This window comes from Egretta garzetta, unplaced genomic scaffold, assembly GCF_000687185.1.
Source record: "Egretta garzetta isolate BGI_Z169 unplaced genomic scaffold, ASM68718v1 scaffold768, whole genome shotgun sequence".
Lineage (NCBI taxonomy): Eukaryota > Metazoa > Chordata > Aves > Pelecaniformes > Ardeidae > Egretta > Egretta garzetta.
The window spans coordinates 1,039,807-1,052,553 of record NW_009260594.1 but is presented as its reverse complement, the minus strand read 5'-3'; the positions used below and the strand labels follow the sequence as shown (position 1 = coordinate 1,052,553).

Genomic DNA, 12,747 nt, shown 5'->3' with positions numbered 1-12,747 from the left:
GGATGGGGGAGAGAATCTGAAGGGTGAAAGTGAGAAAACTTGTGGGTTGAGATAAAGACAGTTTAACAGGTAAAGCAAAAGCCGCACATGCAAGCAAAGCAAAACAAGGAATTCATTCACTGCTTCCCACCAGCGGGCAGGTGTTTAGCCATCCCCAGGAAAGCAGGGCTCCATCATGTGTAACGGTGACTTGGGAAGACAAAATGCCATCACTCCGAACGTCCCCCCTTCCTTCTTCTTCCCCCAGCTTTATATGCTGAGCATGGAATCATATGGCGTAGGATATCCCTTTGGTCAGTTGGGGTCAGCTGTCCTGGCTGTGCCCCCTCCCAACTTCTTGTGCCTCCCCAGGCTACTCGCTGGTGGGGTGAGGTGAGAGCAGAAAAGGCCTTGACTCTGTGTAAGCCCTGCTCAGCAGTAACTAAAACATCCCTGTATTACCAACACTGTTTCCAGCAAAAATCCAAAACACAGCCCCATCCCGTCTACTATGAAGAAAATTAGCCACCCCAGCCCAAACCAGCACGCTAAGGTAGCTGGCCAGTGGGTTCATCCCAGTATTGTTCTGGATGTTTGCTCTTAACTCCAGTCTGTGTATTGGTCCCATAAAACAGAGCCACCTTTGCAGAGGCATTTCTCTAACTTAAGTGACTTCTATAATTACTTTCAGTACTTACAAATGTGGGATTTTTTCTGTCTCCAAGTTCAGACTGACATCTGGTAACTGATTTTTGTTAATTGTGTGATATAATCTAGTGAACTGGTTTTTAAATTGTGCTTAAAAACCTAATTTTGAGTTGAGCATTAATTTGCTTCAAAAGAAGTAGAGAAGTCAAGAGCTTAAATGTGCCAGAATGTGTATGACATAAGCTGCCTTCTGGAATTTGTTTCTGGATTTGCTGTAATAGGAATGGAGCACTCTGGTATGCCTATTATGGGAAATTCTAGAAATTAATATATGGGAAGAGAAGTAGATAAATCGGTCCTGGTGCTGTGCTCAGCTGCTTGTATAAGCATTTGACAAGTGACCAAGGTGATTGTGGGTGGTAGGCTTGTATTTAATGAGATTACTACTAGTGAAAATAATTCTTTTTAGAAAACAGTTCTTAACAGTTCAGGGTTTCAGTGCCACAGATTTGAAGAGAGTCTAGAAAACTCTGTCGTTTGTAAACCAAAACCAGTCAAATAACATTTGATTCAATAAAAAGTAAATGTGTCTCTTGTCTAAAACTATCTGTGCAGAAATTGTTCCAAGATGCTTTCAAACTGCTGAGTTACAAATCACACGGGGAGGTATGATTGATTTATTGTGTACTGCAATCTGGAGCATTTTATCACTGAATCTTCAGCAAAGAAGATTGATGTTGATAAAGCTGCAATGTATTTAGACCAAAAGCCTAGGAATAGAAAAAGAAGCACTATTGTACTGCTACAGATCAGGAGAGTATAGTTAACTGCTTTTCTGTGGAGAGGAGCTCCTTCTTCGGTGGTCTCTGCTAAGTCAGGCCATGAGGGATTGGCTTCATAAGTCCAGGCTACAGAGTTGGGTCTGGTGTGCCCATGGGGTGCCCAGGTAATGGGGATTAGGCTGTGCTACTTAGGCACATAGCTGGCACAGCCAGGCTGATACCTCAATAGATGACAAAGAACTCATAGTAAGTCCCACTTTGGTGGAGGAAGGCTAAGGCAGTCGCTGCCCAGCTGTGCAGCTTTGCTCAGCAAGGCCATTGTAGGCCCCAAGAGCTGTATTCAGCAGCTAAACGTATCAATTTGTCAGCTGTGTGGCTGCGTGAGAAAGTTTGAAAGTTGTTCAAAAATCTGTTTGCCCACAAGGCTTCAGAATTACTGATCTAGGGCAGTGAACAGGTTTTCCTTTCGAAAGTTGCATTTCTCAGGGTTAATTAGCTGACTTCCATTCATGCCTAGCTTGTGCTGCCTTAACCTCCTGACTCTCATTTCTTCCTTTACACTCTTCTTTCTTCCTGTAGCATGTCTGTGTTTGAACTTCGCTGATTCCCAGCTACGTTGCTACCAGTCCGTGCTGGGTCAGCTGTTACCTTTGAGTGTTTTATTCTCCTGAGGCTTGCCTGAATCAGAATTGCCTTGAAAGCATCATGCATCACTAATCATGGGGGAACACAGTGGCTCATGATAGATTTTAAAGGCTGTCTGCAGCCAGACTTAGGTTTTCACAGTAGGCATCCCTGGGTATAAGCAGAGGTAGGGGATCTGTGTTGAGGAACAGAGCTCTGCTCTCAACCATGCCAAAGACTGGAGTTCAGTTTGATTTCTGGGCTATAGGAAAGGCAAATTCCTTTTTTTTTTTTTTTTTTTTTTTTTTTCCTTCCCCCCTTTCTTTCTTTCTTCCCTTCCCCCTTTTTGGTTTTTTTCCTGACCTCACCCATTACTGTTAATGCAAAAAGGAGGGGAGGCTGAACTGCATTACAACTGGCAATGCATACACAGACTGACAGGGTAATTATTGATGGAGACAGTGGTGGGATGGGAGGTTTGACAGGACAATATTGTACATCACTCACTCTCAAACTAGCTCTAAAAACAATGGAGTTCAAAGGTGATGTTGTGTTCAGGATAGGAAAAAGGGCAGTATTTTAACTGACCTTCTTAAACAAAGCCATTTCTTTGTTGGATTTCTTTTAATCTTTGCTTTTGATTGAGCATGAAAAGTGCCTTTCACAAAAGGAAATATTTAATACTTTCCTATTAGAAAACTATCTCTAAAGAAAGTTATGAGCCCTGGAGTTTGCTAACAGGCCTGTGTATTTGTTAACTAACAACGTCAACTGTCCGTTTATTAAATTATTAAACTTTTTGAGATCAGCGGTGCACATTTCTGCTTTAGGTACACCAAGAACAGGTGGTTCTTCAGCTGATCTTCTTACTTTGATGTCTTAAGTTTTTTCCTGTGTTTATTACTAATACCTTCTTTCCTCAGTGCCAAGCTAAGGACATGCTCATCAGTGAAGGGAAAATAAAATTTTAAGTAGTGCAAAATGATCTGAAGAACTCTAATATGGAAACTCAGGTTTTCAGTAGCCAGAATAATGTCTTAGTGTCACAACTCCTCTTGAAGACAAGTTCTGCCCTGGCTTAGAGGTGGAGCAGAGAGAAAGGCAGTAAGGTTTGGTGGTTTCACAGGGAGGGAACATGTTAGGGATTCAGCGGGGCAGGGTGAAGCATCCAGCAACTCTTGACTCTGTGTCTGTTCCTCCTGCTTGGCTATGTCACGGGCTTCAGTGGCATTTGTAGCACCAGCCTATTTGAAGTCTCTGACATTGTACTTTTTACTTATAAATAACAACAGAGGTAACTTTTGTGCTGATTTAAATGAGTACCTTGAACTCTTCCTCTAGGCAGATATAAGTTAAGGTTTTATCCTGCTTGAGTTTAAAAGGGCTAGTCTGCCTTATGACTGCTGCTGATAAAAGTAGAAAACTAAATCTTCTGTATAGCTGTTCTCCTCTTAAAAATCACTGTAGCAGTAATATCCTTTTGTGACTTAACATAAGGAAGTGAACAGCACAATTGGCAAGGATATATTTTGATTGGTTTCTGTATTTAATGTTGGCCTCCAGGATACTAGCCGGGATGGAGCAGTCGCTGGACCCATTTTGGCAGATTCTTAACATGATCTGTGACTTGATTCTCAATTCGGTTGCAGTCAGCAGTGAATTTCTTGGGCCAGGATTTTTCCATGTGTGCTTGAACACTTCTCCATTTTAAGTCCAGGGTGAATAACGGATTTGTCTCATCCACAGAGAAGACATGCAAAGGGCCAAACTTGGTAGAAGTAGGGGGAAAAGTTGGCAGATGGCCTCAGACTTCAGTTTGTCAAAATCCTCTTTTTGTTCCCCTAAACAATGAGGGCTGTGCTTCATAGTGATTAAGCTAGGCACTTGCTTGTCATTACAGGGCTGTATTAATTTCTTCTCTGGATTAATCTGAATAAACGTTTTTAGTGACCATATGGCTGTGGTGTCAGGAAAGATACAAAACTGTAGTGTTTAGAGGCGGCAAGAGGCTCATGGTATCTCATGTGGCTGCACACACTATAACAATGTTTTACTCAGTTGGAGTTGGACTACACCAACGTTGTTTCTGTTGTACACCTCTTTTGCCTTGGCACATGGGGTCTTACCCTTCATGCTCAGCTCTGGATCAGGATCAACACCTTCTAGCACCATCATGCCACAAGTAGGTGGTGGTCGTAGTTGTTTTGTATGTTACCATTGCCCAGAATCTATTTTAAATGGCAGCAAGGATTTTGGAATCCCTGGGTTATGTTATGTCTCATTCAAGTTTATTAAAGAATTCATGCATCTCTGACCAAATCAATGCTTAGAGACATTTAACAAACATCTAAGAGACATCTAAGTACTACTGATAATAAGCTGGGCTGAATGAGCTAGGTGGAGTACATAGGCCAAGACAGTCCAAGAACTGGCCTCACTGAGGAATTGCTAACCTCCTGTGCCGAGGTGTTAAGTGTCCCCTGGGAAGGGAACTTTTTTGTAACAAGTTGCTTGAGCGTAAAAGCTGCTGTAGGGAATGAGTCTTTACATTATGTTCTTGAATTCTCGTATGCATAATGGCCAGTAATGAAACGTGGTTTGTTTGGGAGCAGAAAATCCTTATTGTATCATGTAGCTCTTTCTCACACTTAAAAACTTGTCGTGATCTTTTAGAAACTGGCCTCTGCTCAACCAGACTTGACAGCAGGGGCAGGTCTCTGTGTGTTGTACAGACACCACTAAACTACTGTCATTTTACAAGTGCTAGATAAAAAAAAAAAAAAGGAATTTAATGATGCTCAACAACCTATATCCTGACTGTTGTTAAACATCTGATCTTAGTTTATAAATTCTGAAACTCTAGAAAGTATGACCACGAGGACAGGTTAAAAACAATTAAAAACCTTCCTGACTCCTACCAAAAGTATCACAAGTTTCCTATAGTTTGAGGCCAAGGATTGTGAAATCATCCAGTTAGACCTCCTCTTTACCATGGGCCATTAACATTGACTTGGATTTACCTGAAATGAGCCAAGTGACTTGAGTTAAAGGACTTTAGTTCTCAGCAGCAGGGCCTTTTGGGCACATCAGGTAAAGAACAAAAGTGCCATCAAAACAGTATCTTGCAAAGCTATTAAATTAATTAGGTGAGACATTCTCAGATGATTGCAGCAAGTGAGCATTTGCTATGTTTGCAGAAAGACAAAATCAGCTGAAGTCCTGCCAGTCTGACTGGGAGGAGGAAATGCTTTTCTTATCCAAGTTTGATGGTAGTTATGATTTTTTTTTTTTTTTTTTTTTTTAAAATGGGTGAGTAAGACATAGCAATCAGGAATCTAAGAAAAATGATGTGCTGGAAGCCCAACAGTACTAGTCCTTGCTGTCCAGCGTGCTATCTTGAGCTGTGCCAATATTCAGTATCCTGGGAAAGGTTTAAAAACAAACCATAAGTGTGCCATTATAGCTCTGAACTTGGGTAAAGAATCCCTTCCTGATCCATGCCAGTGACTCAAGTTGTGGGACATGAAGCTTAGTTATTTGTTACTATAAAATCTGATGCCATTTGTTTTTTCAGCCTACTATAGAAATATCTTACCTCTTTACACTGTGCTCAAATACAGTTTATATTACCTATTAAAACTGTTGGCACTATCCTGAGAATCCTTTTCTTCACTGAGGTTGTTTGTAGTGTCTGTGTTTGAAACATGCTTTTCCTATAAAAGCTACCTCATTCTTTTCTGACAGTGAGTCTGTATTTCAGTACGTAAGATTAATCTTGCGATTTTGAATTCCTGATTATTTCACTCTGATCTCAGAGGTGATAATCACCGATGTGCTAATCTGCACGAAAACAAGGTACATGCTATCTATTTCAGATGTGCTGAACCCTTTGTACGCTAAGCTTATTTTATCCCTCTGGTTTTTAGGTAGAGAGGGAGTTGGAGACTCATCGAAGATTCCTAACCCGTGCACACGAGAATGGACTTAATGAGGGCTGTACTATGCAGTGCAATGGAGTTAAAACTGTAAATCCTTTCCGTTCCCCTGGGAATTTCTGAACATAAGTCTCTATCAAACAAATCGCACCACAGAATCTAAGTTTTTATCAGATATATCAACTGTTAATGCTGTTTATTATATGATTTCTTGACCTTTATAGTATAGTTTCTTAGTAGCCCTTCCTAATCTGTCTTTTGAGTTGCTTATAGTAATTTATGTTCAAAGTTTAAAGGCAACGGCCATAAGTTATCTTTCTGAGGAGAAAGCATACGTTTTCACTATTTCTCTGCCTTTGCATGTTCCCATAAAGGTTATTGCACATAAGTATGTTCTTATGTACTCAGAAATGTAGAGTCAGGTAGCAGCAGTCCAAGTTCCCAGGTCCTGGGAATCAGTGTAGTCAGCATGCCCCAATTCTGACCTGAACAGACCATCCTTTGCTAGCAGGTGGATGGGTCGGCCTCCTCTGCCTCCTCTGTCAACAAAGGCATCAATTGTGGTGGTGGTTTGGTCTCATTCCAAGTCTCCAAGTGCTGTAATCTTAATTCACTTAAACCACTAATCATGACATTCGTTTTGGCCTGGGCTGGTTTCAACTGGAAATGTAAAGTTGCCGTTAATTTCTCAGTGTTCTCAAGTGTGTGCACAATACAGATATGGCAAGCAAACCAAATACCGCTACTGGATGCAGTTGCACGGGCTTTAGAAGTTGCGAGTTCATGTAAAGCTTGCCATCCCAGCCAGCTGATGCTTGTAGCACATTGCTTTACATGACAGAAGGGGAAGTTCACTGCAGAATCCTAACCCTTGTGGAAACAATTCTTTGATTAACGTTCCCCATAACATGTTCTGTCTTTGTGCATTGCTAACACACAGGTCCAAACGCAGGCACCCAGCAAAGCTATGGGTTCAGGGGAGTTCCTGTGTAGTCACAGTGTGTGTGCTCACAGACATTCCTGAGACTCATCCCCCATGGATGCTGCCATCCCCATGCAAACACTTCTCACTGTAAATAAGGATCTTGTTTGATGTCGTTTGGTTTGGGCTTGACTTGGCGCAAGGAAGGAGATAAGGGAGATTAAATATAACAAATCTGATTTATATAACGTTCTCTAGCAGAAAATCTGGTGTCTTGCAGGGTTAAGTGAAGTAAACTAAGGCAACAGCAACCTGTCCTGAGCTATGGATGAATAGGGTAGAAGCCAGTATTCCTAGCACCCATGCTGAGGTGCAAAAAGAGGCAAGGGGAGGAAAATACCAGTGCAGACACACCTTCAGCTGTGATAGTAATTTAAGTCACAAGATGGATTTTGAAATGTGTTTCTTATGCACCCTAAATATTTCAATGGGAAAGTATCAGATGTAAGTCAGTAGGGAGTGTTAGACTGGGATATACATTCACGTATATAAACACACACATAAAAAAACTACTGTATATGCAAACTTGTGACTCAGATGTTTTTCTGAATCACAAATCTCCAGGAATTGGGAACTCCGAGTTCTGAATTTCCCTAAGCAATCTCTACATGTCAGCTCTCTTCTCTTCTGAACAGTTGCTCATTTAACAATTGTGCTTATTTTGGCTGGAAACATAATGGTACTAGTCCTGTACATGGGCAGGTATGATGTTTATTTTCTTCTTGGTATGTCTCTGAGATAGGGCTGCCAGCTATGACAAAAGAAGACTTAAGGGCAATATTTGAGGAGGGGAGGTCCTTGTTAGAAGCCATTCCTTTAAAAAAAAGCAGACAACTAAACCATTGCTGGAGGAAGGAGGCAGGTGGGAATTTTAAGTTCCATAATAAAGATAGTAATGGAAGTTTTGCAGGAACAATTTATTGGTATGTCAGAAATTAATTAAACCATTTTATTATGGTATTTTATCTGTTGCAGAATTAAGTTTTGGGTTGGGATTTTTCCCTGAAGAACTAGGAAAAACACAGGGGGCAGTCTGTAGAGGATGGTGAGTTATTTCAGCAGATACAGAGAAACTGTTCAGACCTGTAAGATGATGTATTTCTACAATGGTTGTTCTTTTCAGTCTGCTGGTGAAAAGTCTTGTGGGTTTCCCACCAGTAGAAGCTGCTTAATTACGTTTTGTGTATGCTCTTAGAGTACCTGTTTGGTGAGAACCTGACAAATGGTCTTCTGAAAGTAAATCAATTCTGTTTTCTTGGGCTTTCTTGAATATACATGTTGTCCAGAGCCTGAAAAGCACAGCAGTGGCACAAGAGGAAGCAAACAGTGGGGCGCCAGTTAGGCTCTATGGTTCTCTGAAAGACTTTGTAGCCTCCTGTAAAGAAAAAGAAGAATGTGCCATTGGCGGTAGTGAGTAAATGGAACCTTCTTGTCTTCTTTGCTCTTGTCTCCTTATAAATAAACCATTGTTGTCCATCCTTGGCATTTGCAGTTCATTGTGATAAATTGGTCTTGATGTGTCTGACATTTCAACCAAGTTGTTTAATGGTGCTTTTCTGAAAAGGCAGACCTTGCTATAACTTGTATTGGTCCAGAATATATCCAGGGCATGAGCACTCACCATCACATACAGCGCTAACCCTTTCCTTTCTGGGTGGATGAAGAGGAATGTAGGAAGTAAACATTTTGGTCACGTAAGCCCAAAAGGCTTGGGTTTGTGTAAGCAATGTGCAGAAACAGAAATGTTAAGTCTGGATTTCAGTAGCTAAAAGCCAGTTTCATAGTGTGGACAACAACATTGAGTCCACTTGCACTGCTGCAGCAGCTCCAGGGCAGGGCGGAAGAACCTAACTTGCTGAAATAATGCTTTGAGTTTTATGCAAGATCTCCTGTCTGTTACCTGTCAGTGCTTACAAGTTGTTTGCTTCCATGCAACGATTGCTTGGGTGCAGAAACCACTGGAATGCAGAGGTTTGATGAATTGTGACTAACAGCAGCTTCTTTGTGTTGCTGCATCCCTGCAAGTTCAAGCTTTGATTTACGTTTTTTAAATGTCTGTAATTACTCTGTCAGCGAGATGATTAACACAGAGATTGCTTTCCATAAATAGGAGCCTTCTGTCCATACCTTTCCAAACCTTTCAGCTTCCCAAAGCTATTAAGCATCTGCCTACAGCAGCCAAGTGAAAGTAATGCCCATACTTAAACTGTGACCAATAAATAACTTTTTTGATGGTTAATGATCCCAGTGTGTTATGATACTGTTTTATAATTATATTTCACCTTCATCAAAATCAGGTGTGTGGGAAGTGTTCTCGCCTGTCTTGACCCACTTAATTCTCAATGGAGATATACTACGAGGATGAAAAAGCTGGTCCTACTTGGCTTCAAAACAAATTTTCCTTTCTATTACCAAGCAAGAAGAACTAGAACCTAGGATGTGGACCAATAACCCAATTAACAAATGTCTTCATGACTTTCTTTGGTCTCCCAGTATGCCAGTCCACTGCAAACCCTGTTCTTGAATGGACTGCACAAATGCAGACGGGAAACAAACTTGCAAAGTCCAAAAGCAAGGAAACCCATTTGGAGTGATAAACCTAGCGAGGAAAGTTATTTTTACCTCATACATTCTAAGCATGTGTTTGCTTATGGTAAAAACTTGGGTTAGGGCATGGGGCAGCCCAGAAGCAAACCTCATCACAGGGCCCAACCATGAATTGAGTGGGGGGAGAAGAGGGGCTCAGTAGGGTGTGAGCGCTCCATCTTAAGCAGCTGTGTGCAAGGTGGGGGAGCTGTGACCTCCTTGCCCCAGTAGCAAAGTCCCATCTGCCTGGCCCTCTGAAGCAGCTCCTCAGCAGCCAGGGTTTGGTGGTGAAGATGTTTGGGAGGGGGCTGCTGGGTTTTAGTGGCAGTGGAGCTACACCCCTCAGAGCTGAGAGGCTTTGGAGGTGTTGATGGAGGAAAGCAAAGCCCAGCTACCTGCTGGAGACCCCAGTCACATCATCCCTCTGTACAGTATTTGTGGCAAAAAGCCCTTTTTTCACTCATGCTGCTTGGCAGGTCCCTTGGAAGACAAGGCAGCCCTGCTGTTGGGGTTGGGGTCCCTTCCCTGCAGCCAGGCATTGTGCCTCTTTCTCACGTCCCCAGGCTTCCTGTGCTGCTTCGCACATATGGCCTGTGGCCATCCCTGTCCCTTTCTCAGAAGCTGCTGTCTTCTCAGAGTTGCCACCTTTCTCCTCAGAGGGGCCGATGGCAGTGAGGTGAAACCTCCGGTGCCTTCCTTCCCTGGCCCCTGCAGGCTCCTCCTGCTAGATTGCAGTCTGTAATCCTTGTGTGGCTCTGCACAGAGGTGTTTTTTTGGTTTTTTTTTTGAAAAAGAAGTTATTCTGATTTGGCTGCACATTTTTTATTTTTCCATGCAGTGTTCCCCAGACTCACACCTATGCATGAGAGGGCTGAGTAAGGCTGGCAGCAGCAGTATTTTTGGGGTGCAAGCCCTCTGGGCTGTGGTGGTTCTAGGCCAAATGGACCACTTTAGCTCCATTTTTTTCATGTTTGAGGGGGCTGCTGGTTGCCAATCAGCTGCCACAGAATTTGTTTTTCCTTCTGTATCCATGAATTACTTGGGCACATTTAAGGATGGTGCGCCCTGGCATACAGCCCTGGGGATGGTGTCCAGAGCAGCTCAGCCACAGTGAGGCATGCCAGCTTCCTCAAGGGTGAGGGCAAGCACCTTGGTTTACACCATTTTGCACAAGTGACCTGGCTTTCAGACGTGCTGTCTGACTTCTGTGGAAGGACGTGAGTGCTCAGCGCTACCGGTCGTCCCTGCAGTCCTGCATTATAAACCTGCAGCTGAGAGGGACCAGGGCCAGGGGAAAAGGTGGGACATAGGTTCCAGCCTGTGGTAGGGCACCAATATGAGCTGGCAGACATGTTGATCCCGGTGGGGTGTTGTGGTGGAGTCTTTCCAGTGTCAGGTGATTTTTATTACTGACCTGCTGGTAAAATAGTCAAAAAGCCTAAGTAAGGATCCCTTTTCTCCCCTGCGCTGTAGATCATGCAATGTTCATAAATGTTATTTAGGTATGCAGTGAGCAAATTTCTACAAAAATGCTGTCTTGCCTCAGGGTTATAAAACTGTATTACATCTGTTATTAACTGTTTGTCTGTGGCGGGGCCTAATTTTTCTTGATATATTGGTTGCCCACAGCTTCTAGAAACTGCTTCTTCAAGCACTTCAAGGTGCTAAGATAGAGAAATCGTGGGATTAAATGGCGCTGCTTTCTAAGTGGCTGATTGATTGATGCTTTGGGGCTGTAAGATGCCCCTCTACAGCCTTCTCATGCAAGTGGAAAGGGAGGGGTATAATTTTCATCCTCTTTTGCTCAGCACTTGGGAAGCTGATTGACTTTGCATAAATACTTTACCAGGGCAGGGTAACGTGAAAGTTTTAATTCAGAATTTAGGTTCCTCCCTTTTCAGTAGACCTGCAGCCATATATAGCATTATCATCGTTATTACTGATGGAAGAACTATTTGAAAACATGTAATTTTTTAAAGAGAGAAATTGGTCTGTTTAATAAGCAAATCCTGCCAAACTGCATGATGATTCCAGAATACTAAACAATTGTTTAAACTGTGGAACATTATGCATTCAAGCAGCCTTGTCACAATAAATGTAGATCTGTTGCTCTTTACACCAGTATGAAAAAAAAAAAAGGAATTTTGGCAATGCAAAATAGTTATAAGAGAACAAGCTTCACAGCTTACTTGCTTCCAGATAAATTTGGCAGATTTTTTTTCATAGTTGTATTCTTGCATGCACTGGGGGTTTTGCTTCTGTGGGTCTTTCTGCATCTCCATGTCTTAGATCACAGTCTCCTTTAATTTAGGTAGTTACAGTTAAGTTTGTTTAACATGTGTGAGTTCATGCTTGTGCTTGCTACTTTTTCCCCAGGTTTACTAACCATAATCTGCCTAGATCATTAAATTTAGACATTGCTTTCTAATACCAAACATATAAGTAACCTCTTACACTAAAATAAGGCGATTTGGGTTTCCTGACTGAATTTGAGGTAGTACTTTCAGAGCAGTTTGTCCAGTGCTGTTGCTGGTGTGTGCAGGGTGCTAGTGTTTTAACAGCAGAAGCACTGCGTATTGGGGGTTTGAGGCAATCACAAACCAGCAGTGCCGTTGCTGTACTGAGCATTGCTCACACCGAGTATTCCAGTCCTCCTGCTAGTCCTTCAGCCAGCCCGAGGTTCTTCATTGAAATCCCTGTTGATCTATTGAAGCAACTTTGTCAGTTCATTTTGGTTGAGTTCAGTGTGAAAAAAAGACTGAGGGGTGGTATTTGTTTTATTTGCATGTTCCTGTGTAGTTATGTTCCTGGAAGGAATTGGCTGGGTCAGGCACAGGCTAGAAGGACAGGAAGGTCCTTGTTTCTGGGGAAGCTGTGCAAGGAGACCTGATTCAAGAGGCAGCAGCATGTTGAAAAGAGGAAAGTCGCAGCACAAGGCTGGGCACTTCTAGCCCATGCACAGACTGAGATAGCAAGGAGAAGGTGGGAAGGGGCCACCAGGCCCCAAGAGCGTGTAAAGAGCCACGGGGCCTATGTACAGTTTGTTAAAACTTGGCATCACTGTGATGGCCAGAAGCAAGAGCCTGCCTGCAAAGAAATGCTAGATAGAAGTTGCATAGGAGTCTGACTTCTGTTCCTCTCCCCCAATTCCTTTGAACTTAAAGTTAAGCCTCTGGGATTTTATTTAAATACAGTGGCACCTCCCCCCCCC

At 42.6% G+C, this 12,747-nt stretch overlaps 1 protein-coding gene across 1 annotated transcript in view; it reads left to right on the top strand.

Annotated features, from left to right (window-relative positions):
- LRP8 (LDL receptor related protein 8) overlaps positions 1-12,747 on the top strand; it is a 77,667-nt gene that overhangs the window by 21,977 nt on the left and 42,943 nt on the right. The window lies entirely within an intron of this gene.